Source organism: Xyrauchen texanus, chromosome 14, assembly GCF_025860055.1.
Source record: "Xyrauchen texanus isolate HMW12.3.18 chromosome 14, RBS_HiC_50CHRs, whole genome shotgun sequence".
In the NCBI taxonomy this organism is placed as follows: domain Eukaryota; kingdom Metazoa; phylum Chordata; class Actinopteri; order Cypriniformes; family Catostomidae; genus Xyrauchen; species Xyrauchen texanus.
Genome location: NC_068289.1, coordinates 20,112,439 through 20,131,344, shown reverse-complemented (window position 1 = coordinate 20,131,344; position 18,906 = coordinate 20,112,439).

Below are 18,906 nucleotides of genomic sequence, written 5' to 3'. Positions count from 1 at the left end.
TTAGGAAGGTAGTCAGGATGAGGATGCAGAATAGCTTTGGCCATACCTGGGGCATATTCTAAACAGGCCGCCAAAACAGACAGAGCCTGAGATCCCCAATCCTCTTAAGAGAGGTAATCGCCATAAGAAAGACCATCTTGAGAGAAGTCTGTCAGATGCTGACTCTAGAGGTTCAAAGGTGGTCTCAACCAGACCCTCCAGGACTATTGCTAAGTCCCATGAAGGAGTTCTGGGCCTAACAGGAGGCCTCAGTCGCATGGCTCCACGAATGAAGCGAATGAGTAGAGGATGCCTCCCCAAAGGCACCCCATCCATCAAGGCGTGGCAAGCCGAAATGGCGGCCACATAAACCCTGAGAGTAGCAGGGCATATGCCTGCTGACAGTTTTTCCTGCAGAAAGTCCAGAACTGAAACAATTTGGCAGTTAACTGGATCTGCACCATGTGAACTGCAGCATGTTTCAAAGACACCCCATTTATTGATGTAGATTCTTCTGGTAGAGGGAGCCCTAGCACTAAGAATGGTCTCGATAACCTCAGGTGACAGCCCTGTGTCCCTCAGTTGGTACCCTTCAGGGGCCAAACATGAAGTTTCCATAATTCAGGCCGGGTATGAAATATCGTCCCCTGCGCCTGAGACAGAAGGTCCCTCCTGTCCGGAATCGCCCAAGGCATGCCGTCGAGGAGAGATATTAGCTCCGAGAACCATACCCTGTACGGCCAGCGCGGCGCTATCAGTAAGAGGCAAGACCCTTGCAGGCAAACTCTGGCCAAGACTCCCGGGAGAAGAGAAACTGGGGAAAAACACATACAGACGCATTCAGGGCCATGTTTGCACCATCACGCCCAGACCCAGGGGGCTGGGTGACTCAGGGAAAAGTAAAGAAGACATTGCGCTGTTCATAGAGGTCCTCTTCTACCCTGTAAAATCTCACCCAGATTTGTTCCACTACCTAAGGGTGGATGTTCCACTCACCCGTCTGTATTTTCTGTCTGGACCGTTAATCTGCTCCCACATACGGGCATCCAGGGATATAAACTGCCCTGAGTGACAGGGGCTTGCCCTGGGCCCCAAGGAGAATCTGACGTGCCAGAAATTTAGCTGACGTGAACGTGGACCTCCTTGATGGTTTATGTAAGAGACTCTGCTGTATTGCCCACCAGCACCAAGACATGGTAGCCTCTGGAGGAAATATTTCAAGGCCATATACCGCCATCAACTCGAGACAGTTACTGTGACAACCAAGCTGACGACCCTCCCATCCCCTTGAGCTGGACGACCACTTAAGACCGCAACCCAGCCCATCAGGGAGGCGTCTGTCGTTGTCAGCCTGCAACGACAAGACGCACCTAGAGTGGGACCCAAGGTAAGAAACCGGGGTCTGAACCACATAGCAAGGGAACAAAGCATGCGGCGCGTAACCCTTATTAGCCCTAGGGGACTGGCCCTTGGATAAAATCCCCTGGCTTTCATCCACAGCTGAAACGATCTCATATGGAGCAGGCCCAAAGGGATCACCATGGACGCAGATGCCATGAGACCTAGTATTTGTTGATACTGGTGAACAGTGCAAACTTGACCTAGCCTGAGTTTGCTCAGGGTGTTCTGAATGGACGTGATATAAGTGGGAGACAACTGTGCCCACATTGTGATCGAATTCCATATAACCCTCAGATAGGTGATTCCCCGGGTGGGGGAGAGAACGCTCTTTGACGTTGAGTCTCAGACCCGGAGAAACCAGATTAGCTAAGACAATATCCCTGTGCTGATCTGCCAGTTCTTGGAGCTGCGCTAAGATCAGCCAGTCGTCTATGTAATTCAGAATGCAGATGCCCCGGAGTCGCAAAGGAGCTAGTGCTGCATCCATGCATTTCGTGAATGTGCGGGATGATAGGGCTAGGCCGAATGGAAGAACCTGATACTGGAAGGCTTCGTACCCGAATGCGAACCTCAGGAACTTCCTGTGCTGTGGCAGAATTCCAATATGGAAATATGCGTCCATGAGATCGATCGTGATCAGCCAATCTTAATGTTGTATCTGAGACACGACCGTCTTGACAGTTAGCGTCTTGAACTTGAACACCCTGACCGAGTGGTTCAAGCCTCAAAGATCTAAAATCGGACGCAACCCCCCCCTTCTTGGGGACCATGAAGTGTCTGCTGTAATAGCCTGACTCTTTCTCTGGAAGGGGAACACGTTCGTGGCCCCTTTGACAAAGATTTTGCAGCTCTTTCCGCAGAAGACGTGTCTGCTCCGGTTTCACGGAGGTGGGAATCACGTCGTTGACACGCGGAGGGCGGCGAGCGAATTGAATTCTGTAGCCTCTTTCTACTGTGTTCAGAACCCACATAGAAATGCCTGGCAGAAGTTTTCACGCTGTCAGGTTCTCTGAGATGGGTATCAATTTCGACAATTCCTGTTAAGGGGATGTCGAGTGTTCTGCGTCCTGGATAAAGGCAGAAAGCAACGGTACACCCAACTCTTTGTTGGAAGCCTCTGTCACCCGAAACACCAAAGGGTCGAATCGGGAGGGCCGAAGTGGATGGTACACGCACCCCGTCCCGAGAGGAACCACCCCCACAAGGCTTGGTACAAGACCGTCAGTGTTTCTTTCTTTTAGAAATCACGACCCTGAGGCTGCTGAGGGCGACGAGTCTGTCCCCAGTCTTTATGAGGGGGAGCACGACTCGCTACGCTCTGCCTAGCAGAGTCGGGGTGGGACTGGGTGGCTGGCGGCCCCTCCCCCCTGAGTGCAGCGAGGAAAAAAGTGATGATCCCGAACCCGGTGAGAGATAGCTTCGACCAGCGGCATCATTTAATACCCCCGTGTCTCAGCACCCACGATAGTAGAGTATAAAGACGTCAAGGGTACGTGAACACGGGAAGTATATGGGTTCCTCCATGAGTGAGAAAGCTCGTCATGGAGGTCATCAAAGAAAGGAAAGGACTATATATATTTGTATTTATTATTATTATATATTGAAAAAAATGTTTGCCACCAGACAGAAATCTGTCTTATAGTTTGGAGCAATTGGGGGGGGGGGTTCTCTTGTTCACGTGGCAGTCTAGCTGTAGTCTGGCCACAGCCCGAGTAACCACCTCGAGTAATTCTCAGACGCTTTATTATTATGCGTGAAATGTACAGAGGTTCAGAGCCCCCCTCGTGAAACGAAGAGGCGCCTAGGCGCGCTTCAGCTTACGAGAAGGATCAGCTGGATCTGGGGAGAGAGCGAGCGATAGGGACGGACCCGTCTCGTGCTCCTCAGCCAGATATATGCGAGAGCCCCATGATGAAAGAGTGGGCGCTGACTCCCGGAAGTAAGCGATGCGAGCTCTAAAGCATTTCGCCCGAAAGTAGGTCGCAATGCACACACTCGCCCTGCCCCAATGCGAGAGCAGCATGCTCTTCCCCCAAACAAACAAAACAAAACTGATGCGTGTCCCTGACAGTCATAGAACGTTGACAGGGAAACACACATCGTTTGCTTTGGAGTGGTGGTGGCGTAGTGGACTAAAGCACATCACTGGTAATCAGAAGGTCGCTGGTTCGATCCCCACAGCCACCACCATTGTGTCCTTGAGCAAGACACTTTATCCAAGTTGCTCCCTGTAATAAGTGCAATGTAAGTCGCTTTGGCCAAATGGATAAATGTAAATGTAAATGCTTTGCATCTCTGACATTTTTCCACCTTTTCTTTTCTATTTTATATATATATATATATAGAAAGAGGGAAAGGAGAAAAGGTTCACTGCGCACTGCCTAACAAATTCTAAATCCTAGCAGAGGAAAGAAAGTTTCTGACAGGCTTGTGAGAAGGTGCATCTAATGATCTCACCAGCCGAGGCTATAAATTCTGATCAATGTTCATTGACGTGTTACACACATATTCACAGCTGGTCACAATGCAGTATTGTTCCCAAAAGCGCTTAGCAAAGCACAGCATCATAGTGAAGCTTTTGTAAAGGGAACACCCAATAATTTATGCAGGGCAGAATTAGGACGATTCCCATTGATTATTAACATACAAAAAAGATCTCCACATTTTTGGATGCATTTAAAATCAAGTCCCACAGAGTCACTACATTGTAAAGCGTTACAAACCCAAGAACTGAACCCTGAAAAAAGTCCCCTCAATCAGCTTGTTCTGAGACTCACTAACCCGGTTAACACTACTAACACTAACCAGCCTCAGACAGCACTGCTTTACAACCAAACATCAGAATAAATCAGATCATCAAACAATCTCAAATCACCTATCTGGATCATTGGGATCAAGAAACTAAAACACAAAGCAAATTACAATTCTATCGGACTCTAAAATCAAAATATGAATTGGAAGAGTATCTCCTGACTGTCAGAGATACAAAGCAGAGACAGATCCTGAGCAAGTACAGGCTCAGTCAGCACAGTCTCGCCATTGAGAGAGGCAGACACAGTAAAACATGGTTACCCAGAGAAGAAAGGGTGTGTGCTCACTGTACGACAGGTGAGGTCGAGTCAGAGGTGCACTTTCTCCTTCACTGCCCACAATTTTAAGATACAAGGGACATGTATATAGATAAATTAACACCACAGACAAATTTATAACCATGACAGAACAAGAACAAATTAATATAATACTTGGAGAGCGACACACAGCAGCACTGGCTGCAAGATACATTTTTACGTTTCACAGCCTGAGAGACAGTGGGTGAATCTGTGTTATGTGTTTTACCCCGTGTGTCACTCCAATGTTCACCACAGTGACCCTCAGTGTATGTGTGTATATTCATTAATGTGTCAGTGCTCTTCACTTTTTTTAACACTGTGCTCTTCAGCAGTTCTGAACCTGTTTTGTATTTATTTTTATTATTTATTTTTATATTTGTTAAATTTGTTAAACTAAATGTAGTTATAGATTAAGGTGTAGTTCTTTTTTACACAGCCTCTGCTTTGGCAATATTGTAATGTTTACAATCATGCCAATAAAGCCCCTGTGAATTGAATTGAGAGAGAGAGAGAGAGAGAGAGAGAGCACAGAGGCTTGTTAGGGAGAAAACTCCAGCTTGATCACAACAGCAGCAACATATGTAGCAGCTTACCACAAACTAAGAGAGTCAACCAGCAGACAGAAAATTCTTACATCTTAACATGTCTGAATGTATGTAAATTTGTTTTTGTTTTGTTTTTTAAATAATTTTCTTGTTTATAAAATTTTTTTTTCATGTATTGATTGATTTATATTTTCTTTATGTACTATATAATCTTTATTTTGTTCATTGCTGATGTAATAGCCAATGCTTTAGCAATACTGCACAAGTCACACCAATAAATCTAATTTGAATTTAATTGAAATTGAGAGAGAGAGAGAGAGAGAGAGAGAGAGAGAGTCACCAATAGGTAAACGGATACAGCGATGTTTCGCGATTTACCTACAAGCAGTACTGGATGTCTCTCTCTCTGTATCAAATCAAAATCAAATCACTTTATTGTCACACTACTGTGTACACAAAAAAGTAGGTGAAAGTCTTGTGTGCAGTTCCGAATAACATAGCAGTAGCAATTACAATAAACAACATATTTACACAACACAATTTACATAACAAATGTACACATACTTACACAACACAATATACAATGTACAGTAAACAATACACACAATATAGAATACACATATAATAAAAATAAAAAATAAGGGTAAGGGTATATAAAAATATATATACAGTAGTTGAATTGGGGAGAATATATTTGACAGTCCAGTGTGTGATACAAGATGATGATTAATAAAGTGCAGTGCTGATTGTTGATCGTGAGAGATCAAGTGTTCAAAAGTCTGATTGCTTGGGGGAAGAAGCTATCATTTAGTCGGCTGGTGCGGGTCCTGATGCTGCTATACCGCCTGTCTGATGGTAGCAGTGAGAGCAGCCCATGACTCGGGTGGCTGGAGTCTCTGATGATCCTCCGAGCTTTTTTCACACACCGCCTGTTATAGATGTCCTGGAGGGAGGGAAGCTCACCTCCGATGATGTTTCTGGCAGTTCCCACCTCCCTTTGCAGGTCTTTGTGGTTGTGGGCGGTGCTATTGCCGTACCAGGCGGTGATGCAGCCAGTCAGGATGCTCTCTACAGTGCTGGTATAGAACCGTGTGAGGATGTGGTGGTTCATTCCAAACTTCCTAAGCCGTCTCAGGAAGAAGAGGCTCTGGTGAGCCTTCTTCACAACGGCCTCAGTGTGGACAGACCATGTGAGTTCCTCAGTAATGTGGACACCGAGGAACTTGAAACTGCTGACTATCTCCACCGGTGCTCCATTAATGGTGATGGTGCTGTGTTCTTTGTCTGTCCTCCTGAAGTCCACCACAAGCTCCTTGGTCTTACTGACATTGAGGGAGAGGTTGTGTTGAGTGTGCACCTCATCTCTGTAGGCTGTTTCATCATCATCAGTGATCAGACCTACCACCGTCGTATCGTCAACAAACTTAATGATGGCATTGTCTGTTTATTGGGGGCAGTTTATTGTTTGTTGTGTTTTTTTGTCTTGGATGTTGTCTGCCTTATTGTGTATGACAGACAAAAGCTTTTGGACATTGGTTCGGCAATTACACACCGAAAACCGGACTTCAAATTCCTCAACACCGACATGCTGTTTACAAACACGCCAGCGGAGCCCTTTGACTGGGCTGCCCGGCCGCGGAAACGCAGAAGGAAAAGGGGAAAAAGAGCCGCCATTGTCATCAGAGTAAGACGTCGCGCAAATCGACCCCCGCTACCCAGTATTCTACTTGCAAATGTTCAGTATCTGGACAACAAGCTCTGCGAGCTGAGAGTGCAGATCTCTTTCCAACGAGAGACAAGGGATTGCTGTGTTATATGCCTTACAGAAACCTGGCTGGCTGCGGAGATTACAGATTCGGCCGTCGAACCCTCTGGGATCTCCGTGCACCGAGTGGACAGAGCAAAAGACCTCTCGGGTAAAAGCAGAGGTGGTGGTGTATGTTTTATGATCAACAAATCATGGCGTGATCAGAGGAACGTACATTTTATCAAGTCTTTCTGCTCTCCTGATCTGGAATATCTCATGCTTCTGTGTCGACCATTCTGGCTACCGAGGGAATTCAGAGCGGTCATTATCACAGCTGTGTACATCCCCCCACAAGCCTACACAGACCGGGCACTCAGGGAAATGTATGGGAGTATAAGTGAGCAGGAAACCGCGCACCCTGAGGCTGCGTTCATTGTTGCCGGGGAATTCAACAAAGCCAATTTTAAAACAATAGCACCAAAATACCACCAACATATCAGCTTCAACACACGAGGAGGCCGGGTCTTGGACCACTGCTATTCTCCTTTCCGGGATGGCTACAAAACCCTCCCTCGCCAACCATTTGGCAAATCGGACCACTCTTCCATTCTGCTTCTGCCCACTTACAGGCAAAAACTGAAACGGGAAGCACCCACCCTCAGAACGATCCAGTGCTGGTCGGACCAATCAGACTCCGCGTTATAAGACTGTTTTGATCACGTGGACTGGGAGATGTTCCGGTCCGCCGCTGATGACGACATCGAGGTTTACGCTGATAGCGTAACGTGTTTCATCGGGAAGTGCGTAGAGGACGTTGTGCCAACCAAAACAATACGGATCTACCCCAACCAGAAACCATGGGTTAACGGCGATGTTCGCACGGCACTTAGTGCACGGACCTACGCTTTTAATTCCGAGAACGCGGAGGAGCATAAACAAGCCAGTTATGCCCTCCGTAACTCTATCAGTGCAGCCAAATGCCAGTACAGGCACAAAATTGAAGGACAGTTCAACACCACAGACTCTAGAAGTATGTGGCAGGGAATTAACATCATCCGGACTATAAACGGAATAAAAAGTCTGCCATGAACACCGCTGCCTCTCTCCCGGATGAGCTTAATACATTTTATCCTCGTTTTAAGGACAAAAACAGCCCTCGCGGAGAGAATATTCGCGGCCAACGCTACAGAGGATGGTTCACTCTCCGTCTCTGTTGCGGATGTAACCCGTTCCTTCCGACGGTGAACATCTGTAAAGCCGCGGGTCCAGACGGCATTCTGGGCCGCGTCATCAGAATGTGCGCGAACCAACTGGCTGGAAGAGCAGAACGGAAGAGTGGTCCGATTTGCCAAATGTATTTGGGTGGACATATTATATTATATTATACTATATTATATTTCTGTTTAATTAGGCTTGATTACTGGGGGCCTAAAGACAAATAATCTTTAACGTGTGATATTCAATCATGTTTTCATTTAAACTGCTCACTGAGGACTTTAAGACATTACAACATAATTTTCTGTAAAGCTGCTTTGAAATAATGTGTGTTGTGAAAAGCTATACAAATAAAATTATGAGTTATTTTGTTTGTTATTAAGTATTTTGATTATATATTTATTTATTTTCCCCTGCTAAAATCAGTTAAGAGATTTTGAAAGTGTCATTAACAGGTTGATAAACTAAACTTCAATTGTAATGTTCCCTGTTTCAATAACACGTCATTGTCATACACATATTTCTCTTTCTGTTCTTCCCTATACGTCATCTCTATTTCTCGCTCTCTCTGTGTGTGTGTGTGTGTGTGTGTGTGTGTGTGTGTGTGGGGAGATGAAGGAGAGAGGGATGAGCTGATGGAGGAGTGTGAGTTGGATGGAGATCACAGCAGGACACTTTTCATCCTCACAGCAGTGAACAACTGGAAGGACACGAGCGCAGACGCTCACTGCAGCATGTAGACACACACACACACACACACACACACACACACACACACACACACACACACACACACACAAAATCTCTTGTTTTAAAATTGCAGTTGTTATGACATCCCCTGAACACTTTAAAATACTCATGATAACTTTTGACAACTCAATAACCTGTAAATCCACTTTGCTTGCTAATTACACTTTGACATCAAAACCATAGATATCTATGAACCCGTTTTCACCTGGAATAAAGATGCGTTTGGGGTGATCCGATCACGTGCAGTCAGCCCTAAATGCAGGTCTAAACGAGGTTTAAAATGTTTTGTGATTGAATCACAAAACCCACATATGACTGTGGTTAAAAACGCATGTTACCACATCACATCTGAGGTGTAAATGTTAATCCATCCTGTATGCATCCCGGCAGTAGTGAAACTCCACCCCTCACCTGTCAATCAACTGCTGTGCTAAAACAAGTGTTTAAACGAGCAGATTTTAAAGGAAATTACCGTCCGATTAGAACATTTTAAAATGTGTATACATACACAATCACGAGAGCATCACAGATATTCTTTAGTTTGTCTGATATCAACACAGATGACAAGCACAAATTCTTGCAGCTCCTTTAATACAGGTAATCCACTAATATAATGGATAATTCTGCTTGACATGTTGCTTTGTGCTTAGGTTAAATTTCAACTGCATCTGGGAGAAACAGCACACCTTTCTTTTCATGCTTTGTCTTTTCTGAATTATTTGTGCTTTAATATCATGCAGTAACACACTGACAGTGATTGATGTATGTTGTCATGAATCAGAGACCCTCCCCTCAAAATCCGAACACAAGTGGACACTGGAGACAAATTTAAGCAACCAGGTGTAAACAGCGATGCGTTTCACCAGACAACGTGTAATCGTATTACCCGAGATGCATCGTAAAAGCAGGGGGAAATGGGGCCTATAAAGTAACTGCTAGACCAGAAGATGGCCATTTCAAGATGGCTGAGTGGCAGTTTCTCTGGTGCAAAAGGTGAATACAGATAATTAGTACCCAAAATTATCTGTAAAAGGGAAACAATCAAACATCAAACCCCATCAAGGGTATGGACATGTCCTAAACTAATAGGCCTACTGTACCTAGAGAATGATGTCACTGCACTTAAATGACCACCAAAGTAAGAGAGAGTGACAGAACAAAAAAGAGAGAGCGTGAAGGAGAGGAGGGGAGTGAAGAAGAGAGAGATGGGGGGTCATCAAGATGTGACAATTGTGACAAGAGCCGAGAAAGTGTAGCTGCTCTGAATGTCACGTGAATTTCTCCATCTTTCTCTTGGACTACAGCTGACAGCTTAATGTGAGCCACATGCAATATTTATTCCCATCCACTGTCAGCCTGTCTAGCTGTCCATGGGAGTACAAAGAATGTCACTTATTAGAATAAAAGCAGGGGAACCAGCGATAATCAAGGACATATGTACATCAGCCGTCACCTGCCCCTCGTGTGAGCGCTCACCTCATCTCTCTCCTCTCTCTCTGCTCGCTGTCTCTGGTAACTAGCTCTCCAGAGCTGCTTGTGGCTATACTAAATTCATTTATTTATCTCATTAGTGCTGGCAGGCTGCGGGACGCTCGCTGTAACATGTGCGTTTTGTTATAATGCTTAACACAGAACTAATAAACAACAACCATCACCACTGCGCTGGCCGTCGCATGCTATCATTAGCTCTAATGAAAACACCTGTATTTTGGGAGAAATCTGCCTATTCAGGGGTGGGATATCAGAGGTGATATGCTAAGAGAGAGTGCTAAAGAAATCTATCTGGCAGTCTATGAAACACTAAAATTTATTAATATTGCCACAAACAGTACAGGCTAAACAACATTCAGGGAACGCTGCAAAATCCATTGGCTTTACTGGGGATGGTGCATTGCAAGGACGTAGAGTAAACTGGAAAATAGTTTGACAAAATTACAGGAGTTAAAGTGCCCCTAGGTCCGAAACACACTCTATGCGATCCTTGAAACATTTGTACACAAGCTCGATTTCCTGCAGCAAAAATATTGTGCTGCATTCTTAGCATTGTCAGAAGAGTCGCAATAGTATGCAGTAACTTGCTGAAGCACTTGCTGAACCTGATCTCATGAAAATTACATGACAGTGGCAACATTTTTGCAAAATATAATGATTTTATGTGGTTTGTTAGTATTGCAGAAGTTTCAAGGTGAAATGTCCACCGTGTGGTGCTAAAAGTGAGTTACATGTTCTCCCAAACAGATCGAGTTTTTAAATCAACAAAACAGAGCTTCCTACACTAAACAGTAAATGGTCTGCACCAGTGGCGGCTGCTGGTCTTTCAAAGAGGGGAAGCTCATTTTCAGCCTACATTATAAACTTATTTACCCTATTTTTTGCACTAAATCAATCTTAGGTGTTGATCTGCCCTGCTGTTTAATTTTTATTTTTTCCTCGTAAGGAAGACTTTCAAATGGCTTCGCCAAAATCAGGTCGACAATATTAGCACCGTCTGCCATCGTGCGCAGTTTCACCCGTACGACGCTAGCCTAGCCTACTGTATGAATGAATGAATGAACGAACGACCGAACGAACGAACGAATGAACGCTCTAAAACAAAATATATTAAACTTGGTAAAACTGAAACAAGGAATGTGGTGTATAATTGTGTGAAATGTATTATGCAAATTGACTAGCAATTTCAGCCAAACAAATATAAAGAAATAGGTTGCAGCAGTTTGTCTTTCGACTACACTTGAGAAATCCATGATGGGACTGAGCGTGAAATAGCTTCAGTGACTTCTTATAGTACAGATTCAGCTGTCAATCAAAAGGAGATGCAGTCTTTCGACAGATCCTCCAATCATCACGCGGAAGCCCGAGTCCGGGCCAGCCCACTCCTCATTCACCCCCAGAGGCGCTGAGCGTCCGTGGGCGGGACATAATCGCGGCATTTATCCAATGACCGTCTATTTTCGAGCATTGAAAAAAACTGTTCAGAGCAGCCCGTTGAAGTCAATGGATGCTCGGCTTCAACAGGGAAATGCACTGGCGCTTCACGGGAATGTATGAGAAGTAAATCGAGTCAGCCGACCTGCTATATGTAATGTAGCTGATTCTGAACGAACTCGTCTTCGAGATGAGCGTGTTCTAACGCATTTTAGTCAATAAATTGTTTACACAATAGTACATATTTGACCATTATTTTTTTGACATTATAGGGGAAGCTGAGCTTCCCTTGCAGTCTTAAAGAAATCCCCACTGGTCTGCACTTATATAGCACCTTTTTAACCTTAATGGTATTCAAAGCGCTTTACACTATGTCTCATTCACCCATTCACACACACACATTCACACACCAATGACAACAGAGCTGCCATGCAAGGTGCTAGCCTGCCATTGGGAGCAACTTGGCGTTCAGTGTCTTGCCCAAGGACACTTCGGCATGTGGAGTCGTGTGGGCCAGGAATCAAACCACCAACCCTGTGATTAGTGGACAACCCGCTCTACCACATGAGCCACAGCCGCCCCTGAGCTAAATATAACCGATAGTGTAATAACAAGCAAATCTGAGACGAAAAACACAATTGCTGTAGCAACATGCTTCCGAAGAGTATGATTCTCGCATTGTGAATAAAGGTATATAAACACAGAAGGAAGTCATGTAAAGGTGAACAACTGCAACAAAATGTCATTGTGAGCTATGATTGTTTCAGTCACAGGTAAAACCAGCGTTTTGTGTAAGACCTGCATTGATGGGGGTGGATTTCACCTCACAAAGCTATGATCAATGTTGCCTGAGCGCAGGTGAATCCACTGTAGACTGCTGCATTCATCAAAGCTCAAATCAATCAGACTGGCAGAGTATTTAACTGAACAACACACACAAACACTTCACTGAAAATCACAGTTAAGATCTCACAGCTGATAACACAGGTTTAAACACTTTGAGAGAGGCAACACACACACACTACACACACACACACACACACACACACACACACACACACACACACACATACACACATACTTTTTGTGTCTCCATGATACATTGGTAAAACTTTTTTTCTATTAATTTGGAAAATGAAAGGCATTTTGATGCTGTTATAATGCATTAACAATACATTGATGAGACATTAATAATACCTTTATAACAAAATATAAATGCAGGCTTTAAAGAAAGCATTACTGATATAACTATGCATTTCTAAGCAACTTAGAATCTAGTGTATTATAATTAGATTAAGGTTATTAATGAAAACATGCATTTACAATGCATTATAATGCATTTTGATACTGGTATAATGCATAAAAGATAACACATTATAAATAGAGGCTGTATAGAAAGTGTTACTGACACCATGAAACAATCTAGAGCCCTCTATACACAAACATCTGGGAGTCTTTAAGAAGTCTATATGTTAATGCATTTTGAAAGAATTCTTGGTGCATTTTGAAGCCTAATGTCCATTTGACACTAGATGCGTAGCAGTGCGTAATCAGCACAGATGTAGTGCGTAGACGCAGTGGAAGCAGCACACACTTGATTGTGCTTTCACATAAGACAAGTTTGCAGTGCGCAACTGAACCTGTGGCTTCTGTATACCACAAATACAATAATGGGTAAGTAGTTCGACATTATTTTTATTTTGAATCCAACCTCGTTAAAGTTACTGAAAAGGCTGTGCTTATAATACAGTGTTGAATCTGCAGGACTTTGTAAATAGTAAATGCTTTGCTTCCTTGTAAACTTTTCAACTGATGTAAAAAAAAAAAATCATAGAGTGAAAAAATATATAAATGTCAATATTGAAACACTTGGTGTCACATTTCTTAAAAATTTTATCAAAACATTGACAAATCGACACACATTCAGAAAAGGACATGAAGGTGGAGGTTGACAGGACTTGAAGTTTAGAGCAATACAGAACATCTTAATAGACAAATCTTTGATAGACAAATTCACTTTAAAACACAATACATATAAACAATGTAATATTCTATTGATTACTTCTAAATATATTTATATATTAAGTTACTCAAGCAAGTGGCATAAATTTAAACGTGTTACTTTTCTTATGTGAAAAAGTAGTATCACAAACATTTCCTTCCACACCAACAGCCGAGGAAACTGCCTCCCATGCCTTTTCTTGTGCACTCAAATCTTTGTACAAGAAATCCTGTGGGTAATAAAGAACTTTGCATTTTTCCACATCCACGATGAGGCTAGTGGCATCCATTATGTCGCCTTGTTTTTCCAAATGTGACATAATGCGTAGTTATCCGACCACCAGCCTGTAATGTGATTGCGGCTTTCTGCTTAGATGCGAGTGTCCCCCTCCCCACACACCATATAAGATGCTGTGTAGTGTATTTCACATGAAACAAATAAATAAAATAATATATATATATATATATATATATATATATATATATATATGTATGTATATATAATTTTTTTTGGCATTTTGAAACTGTATAATGCATTAATAATAACTTTATAACAGATTATAATACAGGCTTTAAATAAATTGTTACCCCATCTGCATGTATGTTTTCATAAATAATTGTGACCCAATTATAATACACCACAATGCTCATATATGTGTAGATTTAAAGAGATCAGACTTTATTATATATTATCAGCAACCACTTTTCTGGGTTATAATGCATTACACACACACACACACACACACACACACACACACACACACACACACACACACACACACACACACACACACACACAGACGTGTCGAAGACTAGGCACTATTATGTAACCGAGCTTTAAATTATTTATGAAAAGATATGCTTTACAATATATATTTTATTGCATTTGATACTGCTATAATTCATTAATAATAACTTTGTAACAGATTATAAAATACAGGCTTAAAGAACTTGTTACCCCATCTGCTTATATGTTGTCAAAAATAATTGTTTCCCAAATCTAATACACCACAATGCTCAAATATTTATAGTTATACCTTTAAAGAGAACAAAGCATTATAATAAATGGTCAGCAACCAATTTCGCACAGGTATAACAATGTAACCATGCTTACAATTAAAATATATAATGTGATACAATATGCATTGTAAGGTATTTTATTACTGTTACAATAAATTAATAATGACTTTATAACACATTAGAAAAACATGCTTTTTAGAAAGTGTTACTGATACCATTAAACAAACTATAACTGTCCACACACACACACACACAAACACACACACTCCCGCAGTACTCCTGCAATAGTAAATCCATCTGCTTCTGTTTAAACTCAGTGTCAGTCTTCTCATTAATGAAGCTAAAGCCACAAGCCCAGGGTTCAACAGAGACCTGCTGTTCCTCATGGGAAAAAGAGATTTTTTTCCCCCTTCAGGATAGCAGTTTCCAGAGGAGACAGACCCACTGGATGCCACAGTGTGCAAACCCTCAGACATCTCCCCAACATCTTTTTCACAAAGCCAAAACCAACAGACGAGACAGGAAACATATGTTTCCAAAAGTGTGGATGGAGCCAGTGGTTTTGCACTCCATAAAGTCTCTTTTGCTCTGGTTGGTTGCGTACTTACACACTAGTAGGAGAGGGTGAGGGCTTTGTGGAGAGATTTGTGTTCTTTGCATTTGAAATAGTCAAGTCAAACTTTATTTATTGAGCACATTTACAAACAACAGAAGTTGAACCGTGCTGTATGATTAAGAAAACTAGTATTTATGTTGGGAATAAAAGAGAACACAAGGAAATAACAACAACCTCAATAATAAGACATAATAGAGAGACTATATATTATAAAAATATACAGTGAGGAGAGACAAAACAAAATCTAAATTGTATCAAAGGCTATAGAATAAAAATAAGCCTTTATTTAATGATGGAGAAGCCATAATGTAAAAAGGTAGACTATTCCAGAGCTTAGGGGCAGCTACAGAAAATGCCTGTTCACCCTTGGACTTGCAACATGAACAGGGGACAGTTAAAAGAAGCTGGTTGTCTGATCTAAAAGACCTGGGCACAAAGTAAGTAGGTAGTAGCAGAGTAAGAAGATTACAGATATAAGTCAGTCTGTGCTGTGCTTTGTGTGCATAGAGCAGAATCTTAAAATCCACTCTAGATTTTATATGAACCCAATGCAATGAGGCAAGTACAAGGGAAATGTGGTCTATTTTCTTTGTTCTTGTTAAAATTCTGGCTGCTACATTTTGGACAATCTGCAGACAAGTCAGAGTGGACTAAGGTAAGCTGACACACAAGGAGTTACGGTAGTCCAGATGAGGTTTAATGAGTGCATGAATTATAATTTCAAGATTCTTATGGAAAAGAAAGTGTTTTAAGTTTGCAACAGATCTGAGGTGGAAAAAACTACTTTTAATGACAGCACTAACTTGTTTGTCAAACTTCAGCAGAGAATCAAAAAGACGAAAAGGTTTTTATTATGATTATTGAAGTTGTTTGTTGGGGAACCTAACTGATTCTAAAGACAGGAGTGGAGGCAGGAGAGCCTAGCAAGAGAACCTCAGTTTTATTTTCATTTAACTGTAGAAAGTTAGGCATGTAAAAAAATGTCAAATAAATGTGTCACCTGGTCTGATAGGGAGGTACATTTGGGAATCGTCAGCATAACAGTGATACAAAATATTATATTTGTCAAATATAGATCTCAGTGGAATCATATAAAGAGAAAACAAAAGAGGCCCTAGAATGGATCCCTGCTGAACACCTCACAATATGGGTGCAAATGATGACGAAGAGGACCCAATATTCACCAAAACAGTTCAGTCAGTCCCTGAATGCCCACAACTAGCTAAAGGCGTTTTAAAAGAATATCATGGTCAATAGTGTCAAACACTGTGCTTAGATCTAACAAAACTAAGACAGCACATTACTCTGAATCAAGGGACAGCTAAATGTCATTTGAGACCTTCAGCATTGTTGACTCAGTTCAATGCAATGCCCTAAAACCATATTGAAATTAGTCTGCAATGTTGTGTGTGATGAGGAGAAGGGCGTGGCTGAGCTGTGATGGAGCACGACTGGTTCTGAATCAGCTGATCAGTGGGAGAGCGAGATAAGGGTCAGCCGGAGACACCAGTTTGAGAGAGAGAGAGAGAGATGCACACGGCCTCGCTGCATGTTTGTTTATGTTGGATTTAAGTTGAGTTTGACATTAAATCTTTATGTTTACTGTTCAGCCAGTTCCCGCCTCCTCCTTGCCCATCCTTATACTGTTAAAGTAGTGCCAAAACCCGGGAGGGAGGAGGGATGGCGGTGGCGGTGGAAAATCCACCAAAAGCAGCAGTCTGTCTCAGCGAGACACTAGATCAGGTAGAAACTCAGAGAACTCCTGGATTAAAAACTTACTGAATTTAGGAGGTCTATACACCAATAAACAAAGCAGGGCACCATTGAGATCCATTTTTAAGAGCTGGACCTCAAAACTCAAAAAGACATCTACAGACAAAAGTCTACTTTTGAAACTTTTTCTAAAAATAGTGGCTAAGCCAACACCATGACCAGTAGTCCTGGGAGAATTGAAAAATGTAGAGTCAGGAAAAGAAAACTCGCCAAGAGACGAAAAATCTCCAGAGTTTAACCAGGTCTCCATTACAAATAAAACAATCCAGGGCACGAGAGGTAAAAAAGTAATTTAAAATAACGTTTTGTTCGATAGTGACCTGGCAATCACTAGGGCCATTTTGAATTTCAAACTTCTAATTTCATAGCACTGTGATCATTTAATGTTTTTATGACTGTGTTGAATATCACTTGGACTTTACACAATATAATTATGTTCTCATGTCAAACATAAATGTAGTAATCTTAAGTATTGTTTTATATTTAGCCTATAATTTAAGAAGCATCAATTTACTTTGTCTTTGAGTCCTAATTTTCAGCCGAATACATTGAAGCCCCTAGCGCCAGCATTGTGTAAACTTCAAGCTTTGTAACTCAGTGCTCAAAGTTAAAATAATTTTAGCTTTGACACTGTTGCTGCTCACCTTTAAAGCATCAACCAATCATTACCAGACAATTTGTTTATAAGCAACAATGTCTTTAGTAACACATTCAATATTACACTAAAGTGTTTTTCAAACATGTTTTTTTTTCCTCACTAATGATGTCTTTTAGAGTACAAAGCAACAAATATTTAAAAACTGTCCAAATGTATGAAGAGACATTGAATGTCTCATCTCATGTTTACCCTACCATTTCCAAGCATCCAGAAAATGTGGTTGTTAAATCTGTATATCTAAACTAATAAAATTCACCAAGAACATGCTAAGAACATGCTAAGTCTAGCACTTTGTGGCCTAGCGAACTTGTAAAATTGCCCCTCCTTGATGCTTTCTGCAATGCTTGTCATGTGAAGGTCAAAGAGGCACTTTATGCTGCCGTTGAGCAGTGCACTGACACAGCGCGAGTAATGTGGAAGCTGTTTTACATTTAATTAGGATATAGTGACAAATGTGTGCTCCCTTATAAATTCCAAACAACGTCTGTTGCAAGTCGGCACCAGGATTAAATATTTAAGGGGGTTATATATTTCATACTTGCGATCAACTGTCAGGTTGTTTCACATTTCAAATTGTTTCTCACTAAAACCATGTGCTATCGGAAGACTTGGAATATGACACACAAGCTGAATGCACTACATTAATGACATGTTTGAGCCCTTTTTTTAAGCTTTGAAGTGATAAACTGCCATTGCATTCCATAAAGACTGGGATTTTTATTAAAAAAAAAATCCTCCTTTTGTTTTTCACATAAGAAATAAATGTAACATACTGGTATTTGGTGTCAACTGTTCCTTTAAAAAGTCTCTATATGTCCTAAAGGGATGTTTTGTCAGATTTGGCTAACTTCTGAAAAAAAAAACAAATTCCCAATGCATTGCTAAATAAACCCACAGACACAGAGATTTTATGAAAAGCATCCTGCTAAGGTGGTTGCTAAGAAGCATTAGTACTGTGGCATTCTGTTCTTCTGATTTAGAGAGATGCCCTCTTTGCTGTTTCTTAAAGGTCAACACACCTATTCAAGAGACACCAATTTACCTCAGAGTACATTAAAAAGCAGCTGCGCTCTCACCAGAGGCACTTGCATTTACATGCTAAAACCCTGGGCCAGACGGTGTACTACTGTAAATTAAACAACCCACAATCAGATAAGAAAGTGTCA